Source organism: Geotrypetes seraphini, chromosome 9 (genome assembly GCF_902459505.1).
Source record: "Geotrypetes seraphini chromosome 9, aGeoSer1.1, whole genome shotgun sequence".
In the NCBI taxonomy this organism is placed as follows: domain Eukaryota; kingdom Metazoa; phylum Chordata; class Amphibia; order Gymnophiona; family Dermophiidae; genus Geotrypetes; species Geotrypetes seraphini.
In genome coordinates this window covers 97,114,639-97,129,836 of record NC_047092.1, presented here as the reverse complement: position 1 = coordinate 97,129,836, position 15,198 = coordinate 97,114,639, and the positions used below count along the sequence as shown (strand labels likewise).

At 39.0% G+C, this 15,198-nt stretch overlaps 1 protein-coding gene across 9 annotated transcripts in view; it reads right to left on the bottom strand.

Annotated features, from left to right (window-relative positions):
• Positions 1-15,198, bottom strand: part of PPP2R3A (protein phosphatase 2 regulatory subunit B''alpha) — a 1,177,159-nt gene that overhangs the window by 91,645 nt on the left and 1,070,316 nt on the right. The window contains exon 13 of one of the 9 annotated variants that reach the window (XR_004540590.1): positions 1,960-2,035. The exons of the other annotated variants lie outside the window; for them this stretch is intronic. The gene's annotated coding sequence lies outside the window, so the exon portion shown is untranslated. The remainder of the gene's footprint in view (positions 1-1,959; positions 2,036-15,198) is intronic. 9 annotated transcript variants of the gene reach the window in all.

Here is a 15,198-nt window from a genome sequence, read left to right as displayed (position 1 = left end):
ATAAACAAAAGAATTCTTTGAATCAATACATTTATAGGGATACTGAAGGAAAACTATTCCTACCAGTGCCAAAACTTGTGATTAAAGGCCAAAAAAGCCTTTCTTCTCCCTTATTTGGCTCTGGATAAGTCAGCAAATACTAGTATTTTATGTCCAAAAAGCCTTTGATCGTTATAATGGAAATATAAATGCAGAACCTAAGCTCTGTCAGGTTCCAAGGCAAAGGTGGCTATACATATAGCTTGATAATCTAATCTAATCTTTGGTTTATATACCGGGTTATTTCCCAGTGGAGCTCGACTCGGTTCACATATATTTAAGACTAGAGTACATAGTAGAAAATATAGGAGAAGGAAGAACTAATTAAAAACTAAAGTACATAATAAAAGCAGTTCCTTCAAATTAAGAACTCCTGCTGCCTCTCCTTTACCTGCCACTCTAACTGGCTGATTCACTTCACCCACTTATTTATTTATTCAATTTTCTATACTGTGCTCCTAGGGGAGTTCAGAACGGTTTACATGAATTTATTCAGGTACTTAAGCATTTTTTCCCTGTCTGTCCTGGTAGGCTCACAATCTATCTAATGTACCTGGGGCAATGGGGGGATTATGTGACTTGCTCAGGGTCACAAGGAGCAGTATGGGTTTGAACCCACAACTTCAGAGTGCTGAGGCTGTAGCTTTTTAAAAAAAATAATTTTTATTGATAATGAACAGGCTGTAGCTTTAATCACTATGCCACACTCTCCCCTTAGTCGATGGGGCAAGTTTTCCAGAGATATTCAAAGCCTTCTTTAAATACTTCTTTAACGGGATTCCGGAACTTGGAGGTGCAACTGCATGGTTATGTAACTGCTGAGCTCCCACTCCTAAGCATCTTTAGAGCATTTTTAAAAGAGATTTAAAATCTTCCCTCAGAAGCTGATATCTCTAACTTTTCTCAACAATGACTTCTGTCAAACAAAACAAGATTCCAAACCCTGGAATAAAGGCTAAAAGGCAAAAGGCAGAACCAACCATGCCTTCTAAGGCCATTTTACCTTTAGATGCCCTGGATATGATTGAGATCTTAGAAGAACTAAAAAGTATTAAAACAATGATTGCAACGGATATTGAACAGCTGACAAAATTAGAGCAAAAGATGGATGTGGTAAACAGCAGTGTGAAGCAACTAGAAACCAGGGTTGAGAAAATTGAAATGGAGCAGATACAATTTAAAGAGGATCTTAAAGCTATTCATGATCTGGAAAACAGGATGGTGGATATGGAGAATATATCACGTAGAAATAATTTAAGAATTTTGGGTATGGCTGAGGAATTGAAGGAAAGAATGTGATAGCCTTTTTGGAGGAGAATATACCAAAAATACTCCCCCTCAGACTAAAAGTCCCACTGGAGATTGAAAGGACACACGGAGTACCAGGGAGAAGGGCCAACGGACAGTCAGGTCCTAGACCACTAATTTTTCGTGTACTGTGTTTCAAGTGTTTCCAAGTGTTGGAAATATTAAAAATGGCAAAGGAAAATAAAAACCTGACTTATAAAGACTCAAAAATCCTGTTCGTTCCGGACTTTGCAAGGGAAACAGTAAATATACACAGACAATTTCTATCAATGAGGTCAAAACTACAGGAGATTGGAGCAAGGTATGGCCTTTATTACCCTGGTTTAATGCGAATCACATACAAAGGTAAATTTTTTCAATTTGATGATCCTGATAAACTAAAATAATTTTTGGAGCAGCAAGAAACACCATTGAACTGACTCTACAGTCCTATGAGTTGTGGGATGGCTGGCTGAGCAAAATTGGATTTTTTAGGTTTATTTAATGTGAGTTTATAAGTAAATATAACTTTGATTTGTGGCAATTTATTTTTGATTTTTATAAAAACAACTAACGGATTCTCTGAGCTTACAACTGCCATGGAACAGAAGATCTCAAGGGTAGTATAATTACCTTTGGATAAGCCATCTGATTGGATAGGACTCGATCTGAGCTTCATTCCAGGTTAGAATGCCAGGTTAGTATGGGACTGTGAATGGGAAATGGAGAAAAAAAATGGAGATAATGATTATGCTTAAGGTGAAAATGAGGACTCAGCATATGGTTGGCTGAAGCATTTGTACATGAGTTTGAAAGGGCACTTCCAGATCGCCAGCCTGCAGCTGGTAATACCAGTGTGTCTGCACTGGCCTGTGTCCATGGAGAACAGAATTTATCACTGTAATGAAGAATATCCTTAGTAATCCAGGACAGTCAGAGAAGTGTAGTTTTCACTTAAACTCATAAAAATAATCTCAGTTCAACAAGTTTTTGAAAAAAGCATTTAAATATGAAGAACTTGGGCTACCATCTTTGAATAAAGTTTATTTTATTCAACTGTAATCCCCCCAAAAAATGCAGCAGCTCCCTGGATGGTCAAAGTGCTTCATGCTGCTGGCACCATTTGTGGCCTACAGGGGAATGTCCTGCACGCGCTGCAGTTCATTTTGTTTTGGAGAATAAACCAGGAAAAACTAAGGAAATAATTATTTTGCAATCGGATGGAATACAGTGCTCTACAACATCATTATCAATAATACACAACCCCCACTGTCTGTCTAGCTGTAACGTGAGTTTTCCGTGGACAGCATCTGAAGAGCCCAAAATTCGGATTTGCTCTCCCAGAGCTCATAAGGAGGCTTTTGGAGCCTCCTCCTGGGCGTGTGCTAGCCTCCCTTGCATGTCCCCTGCAGGAGCCCCTTGCCTCAGATTACTTTATCCACCCTTGAGGAGTAGTGGCTCGTGGCCAGCAGGGGGTGATGTGTATGGGACGGTAATGGAATGGATGTCAGAACATGATTGTGCAATATTTTTTGTGGAGTTTTTCTACAAAAGCGCCTGTTTTTCGTATGATTCTGGGTAATTCTAGTTAGATACAAATACATGTGTCAGTTAGGGACACGTCCAAATAGAAGCGTACGAAAAACGGGTGAATAAAAATCTGAATAATATGTAACTAAAGCCAGAAAAACACACTACAGATTAAAATAAGGGAAAGAATGGTGTTTTTTATGGACTTTGCTGTTGGGTCAGATCAGAAAGGAAACCAATTTGGGTTCTCTGTTTTTACTATATCTGTTCTGTCTTTGGACACCATTTTGTGCCAGTGACTAGTTTCTGTCTTCTTTGTCCTTTGTTTCGTTTCCCCGCTCTCAGCAGCGTGGTGTTAATTAATACCACATGTGCTTGCTTTAGACTGGTAAAGAAAGATAACATATCCCAAACTGAATTAAATATAGTTTTGAATGAATGAATATATGGAAGGAAAGCTTGGCCAAGCAAAGAGTGAATGAAACAAATATGATTGAAGTGAAGTGTATGACTGTGTTGCTTTGAAAAACATATTATTGTATATATCTTTGCAACCTAAAGAAATCCTACAACAACATCTGGGAGTAATTAAGTCAGAGACTCCTGCTCTTTTTGTGTGTGAGACTGTCAGCTTAGGAGGAGAGGGGGACCTGCCCCCCTCCTCCTCCAGACTAAGGTTTCTGTGTAATTTGAACCTGTCAATTTAGGGAGAGGTTGAGAACTTCTCAGCACCCTGTTAATAATTGTAGATTCTCTTGAATATGTTATAATGTTAATTCAGAAATCAAAAGTAATTTTCTAAAACTGTCTAACTTTGAAACATGGAGGAATTTTTTCCTTTGTCCAACTTTTAAGACCACCTCTTTGGTGAAATGTTATTGGCTGTCAAACTTGATGATGTCACTGAGCCAAAAGTTATATAATAGAATGACCGGAGATATGAAGACGAGATCGTTATGAGAGGGCCAGCATTTGGCAACTATAATGATCTCCCATTAGCGCAACTGTTAAGCAATTATGCTTGATTCTTTTGATCTCATAATGGAAAAATAGAAACAATAATTCAATAAATCTTAATTATAATTTTGAAAACCTTGCGCTGGTGTCATTTTGCATGTGTTATTATTTTCAAACCTAAGCTTTCGAAAATGCGTCGATGTCCCTTGCTCAATTGGTGCCGAAACCCGGGGTTCTGAGACGCCGTTAAAGCTTATAGGTTATTCATAGAAACTCTAGAGTGAATAGAGATTTCACATGGTTGGTATCAAAAGGTAAAGTCTTGTTATCATAGTATAACATGTGACTTGTTTATGCGCATGGTGCGGTAATCGTAAAACGGTAACGCAAAAAGCAGAAAATGGCTGGAAAACCGGAGGAAAAAAAACCCGTAAGTATATGTCTATTTTAACTATTAAGATGCATCTTTAAGATATAAGCAGGAGAGGAAAACGGGAAATTTTTTTTAACAATAAGTAGCATGCTTGTACATATGTAAATTAATGTATAAATATGTGTGTGTAGAGGGGTGTGAAGTTAGTGGAAATTAAGTTATGTTACTAACAAAATAAAAAAAAATTAAGGTAGAAGTGCCCAGTAGAGAGCAACCGTGCACATTGCTTCTCCACTGTGAACGTGCGAAAGCCGGCAAGTTTTTGCTGAGCCGCGTCATCTGCTTGTCTGAATTAAGCTACGAATGCTGACATAATAGAAGTTACTGAGTTTGAAGAGAAAAAAAATTGTTCTGCCCTGCTGTGTGTCTAAGCTTTGTTTCTCTGAACTCACCCTATTTTTTCTTGGAAAGTAAAGCTCTCTGTGAAGCTAAAAGCTGCTGAATTAGTTTGAGTACAAGGTTTTCCCTCACTGTGCAGTTCCTTTGTTTGAAAGAGCGGGCTACAAATGAGGGAATTCACCCCCTCCTCTTTCTTCTCCCTCGATGCCTTCCACAGAGCTATCACGTGAGCTGGAGGGCGGGCTTTTTGAGCTTCTCCTTTGTTCTCTACCAGGCAGAGGGGAGGGGGAAGAGGGAGGAAGGGGGGGAAATTCCACAGCATGGAGATCTCTTTGTCTGAACTTCTAGGATTTTTCAAATACAGGTATCGGTTGAAAAAATTCTGTTTAACTATTAGCTAGCATAGGAATTTAAAATTAAGGATGTGTGAATATCAGGACCTAGAACAATGTGGTCTCTCTCTGATTAAACTTTACTAGCATACACAGGGAAATGCATGCAGTTTCTTGTGAATTGCGAGAATGTAATTCAAAGTTGTTTTTGATGTTCAGGAAACAAAGCAAGTTTACGTATGTTGTTAAGTTCAAAAGGGTTTTTGCAGTGTATTGGAAGAGCAGAGTTTATATAGCTAAATGATCCCTGCGGTTTTAAGAACAATGGAGGTACTTTAGTAGTTTTAGGAGCTGTTTGCCTGAAGGCTCTGTACGAGCCATTTATGCATGAATGCATCTTAGAAAAAGAAAAAAAAGGGACGTTATGTAGCTTGACTTTTTCCCTTGTTTCTTTATTTTTAAAAAGGTTATAAGAGTGTTAAAAGAAATGTAGGATTAGAAGGAATTGGAAGGTGATATTTACACGAGATGGTTAAGTGAAAAGGAAAAGAAAAGTTTAATAGCTAGTTTAAATGTCTAGCTGTTTTCAAAGCAGGAATTTGAATGCAAGGTAGGTTAGAGAAAGATTTGTGAAATATGTTAAGGAAAGAGTGATGGAATATTTTTAGTAGTGAAAGAATACATTTGTGCTCAAAGAAAGATTTATTCTAGCAATAGATGCCATGCTTAAAAGAAATATTGTTTTTGTGACAGTGTGCATAAGGAAAAACCATTTTCCCTGCCTTTGTATTTTTATCTCAGGGTTAAAATTAGTCTTGAATATGTATTTTTGTTCCCCTGAGTGGCTTTTAAAATTGTGCATTGCCCGGAATGTATGATTAGGGAGTAATTAAATTTAAATGCATTTTAAAATTAAATTTGGGAAGTTAAAAATAAAAAGATTAAGAAGATTAGAGGTTAAGTACCTATATTTTTTTTTTGAAAATTGAAATAAATGTGAAACAAAGGGCTTGTTAACCTTGTTACCAGAAATGAACAATTATAATAAACTTTTATGTAAATGGATGAATTCGGAATTGAATTTTGCTTAATTTTTACTAGTAAGCTCTTCAGGATAGGAACCTAATAAAAAATATGGATTGAGAATAATTCCCTGATGTTAGAAAAAAAAGAAAGTCTAATTTTACTATGTAGAGAATGGGTCTGCATGTTTAAATTTTCCTGTGGCCATATTTGGTATCACAGGACCCTGTAAAAGGTTATTTAATCTGTGTGTTTTGTGTTTCAGTTAAGAAACCTTCTTTGAATCTTTTTCAACAATTCAACACAGAGACTGTGACTCTGCGATGCAAGAACTAGCACTGTTTGCAGAGGGGAGAAGGCTTGAAAGTGTTTCTTTTGTTCTCCCATCTTAATGAGTATGTTTTCTTACAGTGCCATCGACTGCACTCTGAAGAAAGGAGCAGTACCACATTCCACCACTAGAGCTATGGAGAACACAGAGAAAATTCCAAAGCTGAATTTTTGGCGGGAATTTCAGAGTTCCTTTGTCTTTGTTCAACTAATTAGATGTGCTTATTTTTCAGTTGTAACAGTACGGGTGTGTTTTCCTTGGGCAAAAGAAAGAAAGAAAGAAAAAGCCAAGCTTGAATTCTGAAAAGCTGCAGCATGAACTTTTAAAGCCATTATTTCAATTTCACTGAAATTAATTTAGAGACTCCGACCTTACAAGTTGCTAAAAATATTTGCAAAGACATTTTCTGGACTCATAAAAAATTTTTGACGGAAAAAAAACAGACTTTATCTTAAACCACGTTACTTTAAATCACTCCATTTGAATTAGGCTTCTGAATTTTAATTATGCTTTTGCATAATTCAATAGACTTATTCTGATATTGTGTTAACAACTGTATTTTCTTTATCATTGTCCTCATGCATTGTTCTCAGAAAATATTTTGTTTATTCTGTATTTTAAATTTTATTTCATATTACTGTATTCCATACACAGTATGGTTTAATTGGGTGTAACTGCTGATATCATCAGTCCTTTTAATGATTTTAATTTAAATTTGAGAAATGAGTTCCTGCAACACACACAGAAAAAGAAAATTTATATCTGATGTGCATTCACTGAGTGCATTATCTGCATATGAGTTACATTTCCATAATAAGCATATATTTGGGTTTTCTTAACACTGTGCATTATTTTACACTTTATTGATTTAATTCCAGGTACTATAACACAACACATTTGAGCATAGGGACCAATTAAGTTAGGTAATACCGAGGTTCTCTTTATTGTAGGGAAATTTAGAGATATCTAGAGTTCTATTTTTCTTTAGCTATACTTTCTTTACATTTTCTGACCTTTTTATACTTCAAAAGTACTGGAGTTTCATGAATACCTCTATGAATAAACGAACAGACACTAGTTTAGTCTCTGCTCTAGGGCTGTACTTGCACCTAGAACAGACACTGACTGTATAACTACCACTGGAATGTAAGGTTCCTAAATGGCATGGCTTAGGCAGCAAAGCCAACGACCCCGCTTTCAACACAGTCTGTACATATATGTGTACATGCTTGTATAATGTAACATCATTTTCCTTTTCACTGGCTAAGTAACATTGTTTCACCTTCCGCTGGCTCTATGTCAGTCTTGCTTTTGTCACCCCCATGTCTGAGTCTCCGAGGTGGCCTGGTTCGGCCGGCTCGGGTCCCTGATCTGGTGGAGCTCCTGCTGACTGGAGGACTGACCAGCCAAATTTACTTGTGGTCCGTAGCGGGCAGTCAAGGCAGTAGTGCCTAGTGAAGGTGTGGATGGAGGACCATGTGGCCGCTTTGCAAATGTCCTCCAATGAGGTGGATTGTAGGTTGGCCAGTGTGGATGCCATGGCCCTCAAATGATGTGCTATGGCCTTGTCAGCAAGGTCGAGGCCTGCCTTCTTGTAGCAGAAAGTGAAGCAGTCCATGATTCATGCTGAGATTGTGCGCTTGGTGACTGGAATGCCTGGTCTGTTTGGGTCAAAGGCCACAAAAAGTTGGGATGACTTTCTATGGTTCTGGGTGCCATGCAAGTAGAGGCGCAGAGTGCGAGTGCAATCTAGGGTGTGGAGTAGTCGTTCTCTCTGATTAGAGTGTGGCTCCGGGTATAAGGAAGGAAGTACAATGGCTTGGTTGATATGGAAGGGGGAGGCCACCTTTGGTAGGAATCCCAGGGGGGTTCGGAGTGATGCATGGCCATGAAAAATCTGGGTGTAAGGCGTGTAGGTGACGAGGGCTTCCAGTTCACTGATCCATCTGGCAGACGTGATTGCTATGAGGAAGACAGTCTTCCAGGTGATTAGCTTTATGGGGCTGATCCCATAGGTTCGAAGGGGTGCACCATGAGCTGCTGCAAGATGATGTTGAGGTCCCAGGATGGTACGGGTCACAGTATTACGGGGTGGAGGTTCTTGAGCCCATTCATGAATTGTGAGACCAGAAGGTGGGCCGCTAGTGCCCCGTTGTTGATCTTGTCGTGGAAGGCTGAGATGGCGCTTACATGGACCCTGATGGAGTTCATGCAGGATTTGTCAGAATATGAGATCGTCTTTATTAAGGATACAAATAGTCCTGCTCCTTGTTCATTGCTGGGAATAGTGAGGATTCTCCAGACACCCAGATCTACCATGAAGTTGGTACTCTTATGGGCTTTGTTTCACTATTTAATTATTAATTACCTATTTATTGCTCAATTGCTTTTTGTAAGGAAAAAGACACAGAGAGGGGATGGCTTAAAAGTGACAATGCTTGGATTTGCTGCTATGTTTCAAAGATGTATATGATTGCACCTATGATCCTTCTATAAGTAGCAGCAGCAGGAAATGGTGTTTTTCTTCAGTGATATCTACTGAAGGAAACTTCTCAAGATAATTAGAAGATCCAGATAGTTCTATTTACAATGTATTATGATTGATTTTAGAGTAACTACAGATGGCAGGGGATGCTCAGAGGATCAAAAAAAGAAGAGAGGAATATATCTTATAGGAACAAATTATTTGTTTATTTATTTATCTAGTTATTTTTGACTAAAGCTATTAAGTTATTGCTTATGTTTATAGGTTAAATTCAGAGATGTAATTGAGGAATGAACTTTGTCACAAAATTGATTAGTTCAATTGGAAAATATGTGTTTGGTGTTAAATACATAAATATATATATATTGTTATGTATTAATAAGTAATAAGTGAAAAGACTAATATAATATTTACTTTATTCTATAGATATATTTATGATTCTGTGCATTTTAAGAAACTTAAAAATGAGTCTTTGATCTGTTAGGGTCTTTTAATTATTATTACATGAATATTGGTTTGATAAGGGAATTATGGAATTATAGCTAGTTAGATAACTATAAATTTCTATTTCTTATATTCATGAAATTCATTATAATATTTATTAATATTAATCATTAGTCTTATTTATAGTTGTTTAAAAATTATTTTAGTATCCTTTTTATTTATTTACTACATGTAATGTTCATGTTTTTAATGTATTATTATTGTATTCTGGGATGGATATTAATAATACTTTTTAAGGGGGGAAATATTTAGGATGCCTGGGGAGGGGTTTGGGGTTGCTTGTCTTTTTTTGTGTTCAATCTTTTTTTTATTAAATTTAAAAAGACAGAATAAACAATAAACAGCAAACTGTGTTATGCAGTTAGACAACAATAATGATGTAAGTAGATTTGTAATAGACTGGTCATTTACAAACTGACATTCATAGTATTAAACTGAGAAAGTGCATCTTTACAAGCATAGAGGGTAAGCTATCATATAATAAAGAGGGTATAGTAAAATTGTCAAGTCTCTCTTTGTTTACAATAAGCCAAGACAGATGCCCATACTCTACTGTAAGAATGAGAGGAATTAGTTTTCTCAGCAGCAATGAGTTCATATTTAGAATATAGAATGACTGTATTCTACCATACATTAAGATTAAGGGAGGAAAAGTCTTTCCAGCGAGACAATATCGTTTTAATTGCAATAAGTAAAAAGTATTTAAGTAGTTTGGACTCATGCTTATCTAGAGGATTCTTAAGAGCAGCTGCTCCAAATATGAGAATTGGAAATGAGAACTCTTCAGTAATGGGGAGAATCCGGCATATCGTTGACCAGATATCAGACCAGTATAATTGCAACTGAGGACAATGAAAGATCATATGATCTAAAGTACCAACATTTTGCAAGCAAGACCAGCACTTGTTCGAGACAGAAGGATCCACTTTAGAGAGTTTATGTGGTGTCCAGTAGACCCTGTGATATAAAAAGAGTACTGTTTGCAAGACCGTGGAGGATTTCAAAGCCTTAAAGGAGGATAACCAAATCTGTTCCCAAACACTTGAGTCAAGGTCTACTGTGGTATTGTGGGCCCATACAATGGGTTGCTTGTCTATATGTGCGCTTTCAAGTTGTCATATGTTCTTGGGGGAGGGGGATCAGTGGGATTATATGGTAGGGGTGTGGACGTGTATTGATCAAATGGTGTTGTAAGGTATTAATGGAGTTAAGGAATATGTTTTGTGGTTCCATTTCCTTTTTTTAGTGACAAAATGATTCTGAAAATATTTTCTCTAAATGTCAATGGTCTCAATTATCGGATTAAGAGAAAAACACACTTAACTTCTTAAAAAAACAAAATGTAGATATATATTACATACAGGAAACCCATTTAAATGACATGGAGGCAAAAAAGCTAGAGGGTGAATGGGTTAAGCATTGTTTTTTTTGCCCCCGCTTTAGGGAAAAAAGCTGGGTTGCCATTTTAATTAGTGGAAAATGTTCAGCTACATTCAAATTGTTTTCTGCAGATCCTGAAGGGAGATGAGTTCTGGTGGATATGAGCTTGGGGAAAGATACTCTGAGGCTTGTGAATATCTACGCACCTAATTCAAATCAAAATATATTTTTTTTAAACTCTTCAACAATTGATTCTGACACTAGCTGCTTCTAATTTAGTGGTGGCGGGGAACTTCAATGCAGTTATGGATCCTATATTGGATATAAAAAACCTAGTAAAGTACTAAAATCATTAGGGCTAGATAACTTGGTACAATACTGTGGTTTAAAAGATATTTGGTGGATTCTTCATTTTAATGATCGGGAATTTTCTTTCTGCTCCCAGGTACATAAATCATTTTCCAGAATAGATTATATATTTATATTAGATCAATTAATGCAGTAGGTTACAAAGGCCACCATAGATCCAATTATTTTTTCAGATAATGGTGGAATTTGGATTGAACTGAAGATAGATGAACAAGATTATAGTAGACATATCTGGAGATTCAATAATACATTGCTTGCAGATTCCAACTTTATTGAGGAATTTCAGTCAAAAATTACTATAAAATACTTGGAGTCACAATTGACCTTGAAATGGGAACAAAATTCTTTGCAGGCCCTCTTAAAAGCTAAATACAAATACAATGAGATTTCCTCTCAAATGGCTAGGAAAGAGTATTATGGAAACTTGAATAAAGCGGGAAGAGTATTAGCTAATTACCTTCAGAACATAAGAACATAAGAAGTTGCCTCTGCCGGGTCAGACCAGGGGTCCATCTCGCCCAGCAGTCCGCTCCCGCGGTGGCCTATCAGGTCCATGACCTGTAAGTGATCCTTTGTCTAAAACCCTTTAAACCCATTTTTCTTCTATCTATACCCTTTCATGATCCTATCTCTACCTCTGTCTATATCCCTCAATCCCCATATCCTTCAGGAACTTGTCCAATCCTTCTTTGAATCCCCTTAATGTACTCTGTCCTATCACATCCTCCGGTAGCGCATTCCAGGTGTCTACCACTCTCTGAGTGAAGAAAAATTTCCTAGCATTGGTTCTAAACCTGTCCCCTTTCAATTTCTCCGAGTGCCCCCTTGTTCTTGTAGTTCCCAATAGGCTGAAGAATCTGTCCCTTACTACCTTCTCTATGCCCTTCATGATCTTGTAAGTCTCTATCATGTCTCCTCTGAGTCTTCGCTTCTCCAGGTTAAAGAGCCCCAGCCTTTCTAGCCTCTCTGCGTATGAAAGGTTTTCCATACCTTTTATCATTCTTGTCGCTCTTCTCTGAACCCTCTCAAGTATCTCCATGTCCTTCTTTAGGTACGGCGACCAATATTGGACACAGTACTCCAGATGTGGTCGTACCATCGCGCGGTATGATGACTTCCTTCGTTCTGGTTGTAATACCCTTCTTAATAATACCCAGCATTCTGTTTGCCTTCTTCGAGGCTGCTGCGCATTGTGCCGTTGACTTCATTGTTGTGTCCACCAGTACACCCAAGTCTCTTTCAAGGTTACTTCCCTTTAGTACTAATCCCCCCATTTGGTAGCTGAACATCGGGTTCTTTTTCCCTATATGCATGACCTTGCATTTCCCTACATTGAAGTTCATCTGCCATTTATTCGCCCACTCCTCCAGTCTGTTCAGGTCCCTTTCTAAGTCCTCGCATTCTTCCGCAGTTCTAACCCTGCTACAGAGTTTAGTGTCATCCGCAAATTTTATAACTTCACACTTCGTCCCCGTTTCCAGGTCATTAATAAATACATTGAACAGCAGCGGTCCGAGTACCGACCCCTGCGGAACTCCGCTCGTGACCCTCCTCCAGTCCGAGTAGTGACCCTTCACTCCAACCCTCTGCCTTCTGCCTGCCAACCAGTGTTTAACCCATCTGTGTTCGTCCCCTTCCACCCCGTGGTTCCACAGCTTCCTAAGTAGCCGCTCATGGGGTACCTTGTTAAAGGCCTTTTGGAAGTTGAGGTAAATGATGTCTGCGGGTTCCCCTTTGTCCAACTAGCTGTTTACCCCCTCAAAGAAGTGCAGTAAGTTTGTTTGGCACGATCTTCCTTTGCAGAAGTCATGTTGGCTTGCTTTCATTAGCCCATTTTTTTCTATGTGCTCACAGATGCTGTCTTTTATCAGTGCTTCTACCATCTTGCCCGGAACTGATCTCAAACTTACCGGCCTGTAGTTTCCCGGATCTCCTCTCGACCCCTTTTTAAAGATAGGTGTAACATTTGCTATCTTCCAGTCCTCTGGGATCTCGCCAGTTTTCAATGATAGGTTTTAAACTCGTTGGAGTATTTCCGCTATCTCATTTCTTAATTCTTTTAGTACCCTAGGGTGGATTCCGTCTGGGCCTGGTGATTTGTCGCTTTTCAATCTATCTATCTGTTGGAGGACATCCTCATGGCTCACCTCTATTTTCAACAGTTTTTCTTCTTGGTCTCCATGGAAGATCTCATCGGGTTCTAGTACATTGGATGTGTCCTCGCTTGTGAAGACTGACGAGAAGAACTTGTTTAATCTATTGGCTACCTCTTTTTCCTCCTTTATCACTCCCTTTCTGTCTCTATCATCCAACGGTCCTACTTCCTCCCTCGCCGGTTGCTTCCCTTTAACATATCTGAAGAACGATTTGAAATTTTTTGCCTCCCTGGCTAGCCTCTCTTTGTATTCCCTTTTCGCTCTCCTAACCACTCGATGACATTCTTTTAGGCATTTCCTGCCTTCCTTCCGGTTTTCCCCAGTTTGGTCCTTTTTCCATTTCCGGAACGATTTTTTTCTTGTCTCCTATCGCTTTCTTCACTTCATTTGTTATCCATGCTGGGTCTTTTGTTCGGTTTTTTTTGCACCCTTTTCTAAATCTGGGGATGTACATATGTTGTGCTTCTTGCACTGTGCCCTTGAATAGGGACCAGGCTTGCTCTACAGTTTCTGCTTTCCTTGAGCTGTTTCTGAGTTTTTTCCTTACCATTGCTCTCATAGCATCATAGTTCCCTTTCTTGAAATTTAACATTGTCACTGTGGTTCTTTTCCCTTTTGCTGTACCTACTTCTAATTTGGTCTGGATCATGTTGTGATCACTGTTTCCTAGTGGTCCTACTACTTCCACTTCCTTTGCAGGTCCCCCTAGTCCGTTGAGGATTAGGTCGAGAGTGGCATTCCCTCTCGTTGGTTCCTTGACGAACTGATCCATAAAGCAGTCCCTCACAGCCTCTAAGAATTCTGTTTCCCTCGCACAGTTTGAGTTTCCAATACTCCAGTCTATCCCGGGGTAGTTAAAATCCCCCATTACCGTCACGTTCCTGTTTTTGCCTTCTTGCCTCAATTCTGCTGCTAGTTCTTTGTTGTTTACTTCCGTTTGTCCAGGCGGACGATAGTACAGTCCCAATTTTATGTCAAAGCCATTTCTTCCTGGTAATTTAACCCATAATGACTCCAATCCTTCCGCCTTTGTATCCATATCCACTCCGGCTGAGGGAATGGTGTCTTATGTATAGTGCTATTCCTCCACCCTTCTTGTGAGTCCTGTCTCTTCTATAGAGTTTGTACCCTGGTAGTACTACGTCCCATTGGTTATCCTCATTCCACCATGTTTCCGTGATTCCAATGATGTCTAGGTCCTCTTTGTGCAGAGCAGCGCCTGTGGGTAGTGCGAAAATGCAACAAAAATTTGGTATTGCTAATACTCAAAGTTATAGGTGGTTGCAGTTGAAGCAGGCCATTCAGGAGGGGTTCCCTGACTGGAAAAAATCTTAAAAGTCAGTATAGTTTGCTGTTCCTGTACTTCCAGGCGGATTTCCTGGGTCACCAGGCCGCTCAGTGGCATAAATTAATATCTGGATTTTTAAATAAGAAACCAAAAACTGGTCTTCGTGACATTTGGAGCATTGAGATAAAGCATCAGATTACTGCATCTCAATGGCCACGAATCTGGACTTGGAGGATGAGATGTACGGTGTCTGCATCTATGAGACAAACATGGTTTTTCTTGTTACATAGAGCATGTTGGACTCTGGTTAGATTACAAAAATTAGATAGTTCCAAGTCTAATAAATGCTGGCACTGCCATCTTGAACCTGGGACATTGGATCGTTTATTATATTACTAGTGTTTAAGCCCGTTACATTAACGGGTACTAGAGTAGAGGTCAGTCTGTCTGTTGTTTTTTCTTTGTCTCTCTCTGCTTGGGCGCTGTCTGTCATTCTTTCTGTCTGTGTCTCTCCCTGGCCCCATGTCTGTCTGTCTTTCTTTCTATCTCTGTCTCCCTGGCCCCCTGCCTGCCTGTATTTCTCTGTTGCGCCATGCCTGCCTGTCTCTCCGTGGTCCCCTTCCTATGTCCATAGTGTCCCATCCTATGTCCTTAGTGCCCTCAGTGCCTCCTTCCTATGTCCTTAGTGCCCCCAGTGCTACTTTCCTATGTCCTTAGTGTCCCATCCTATGTCCTTAGTGCCCTC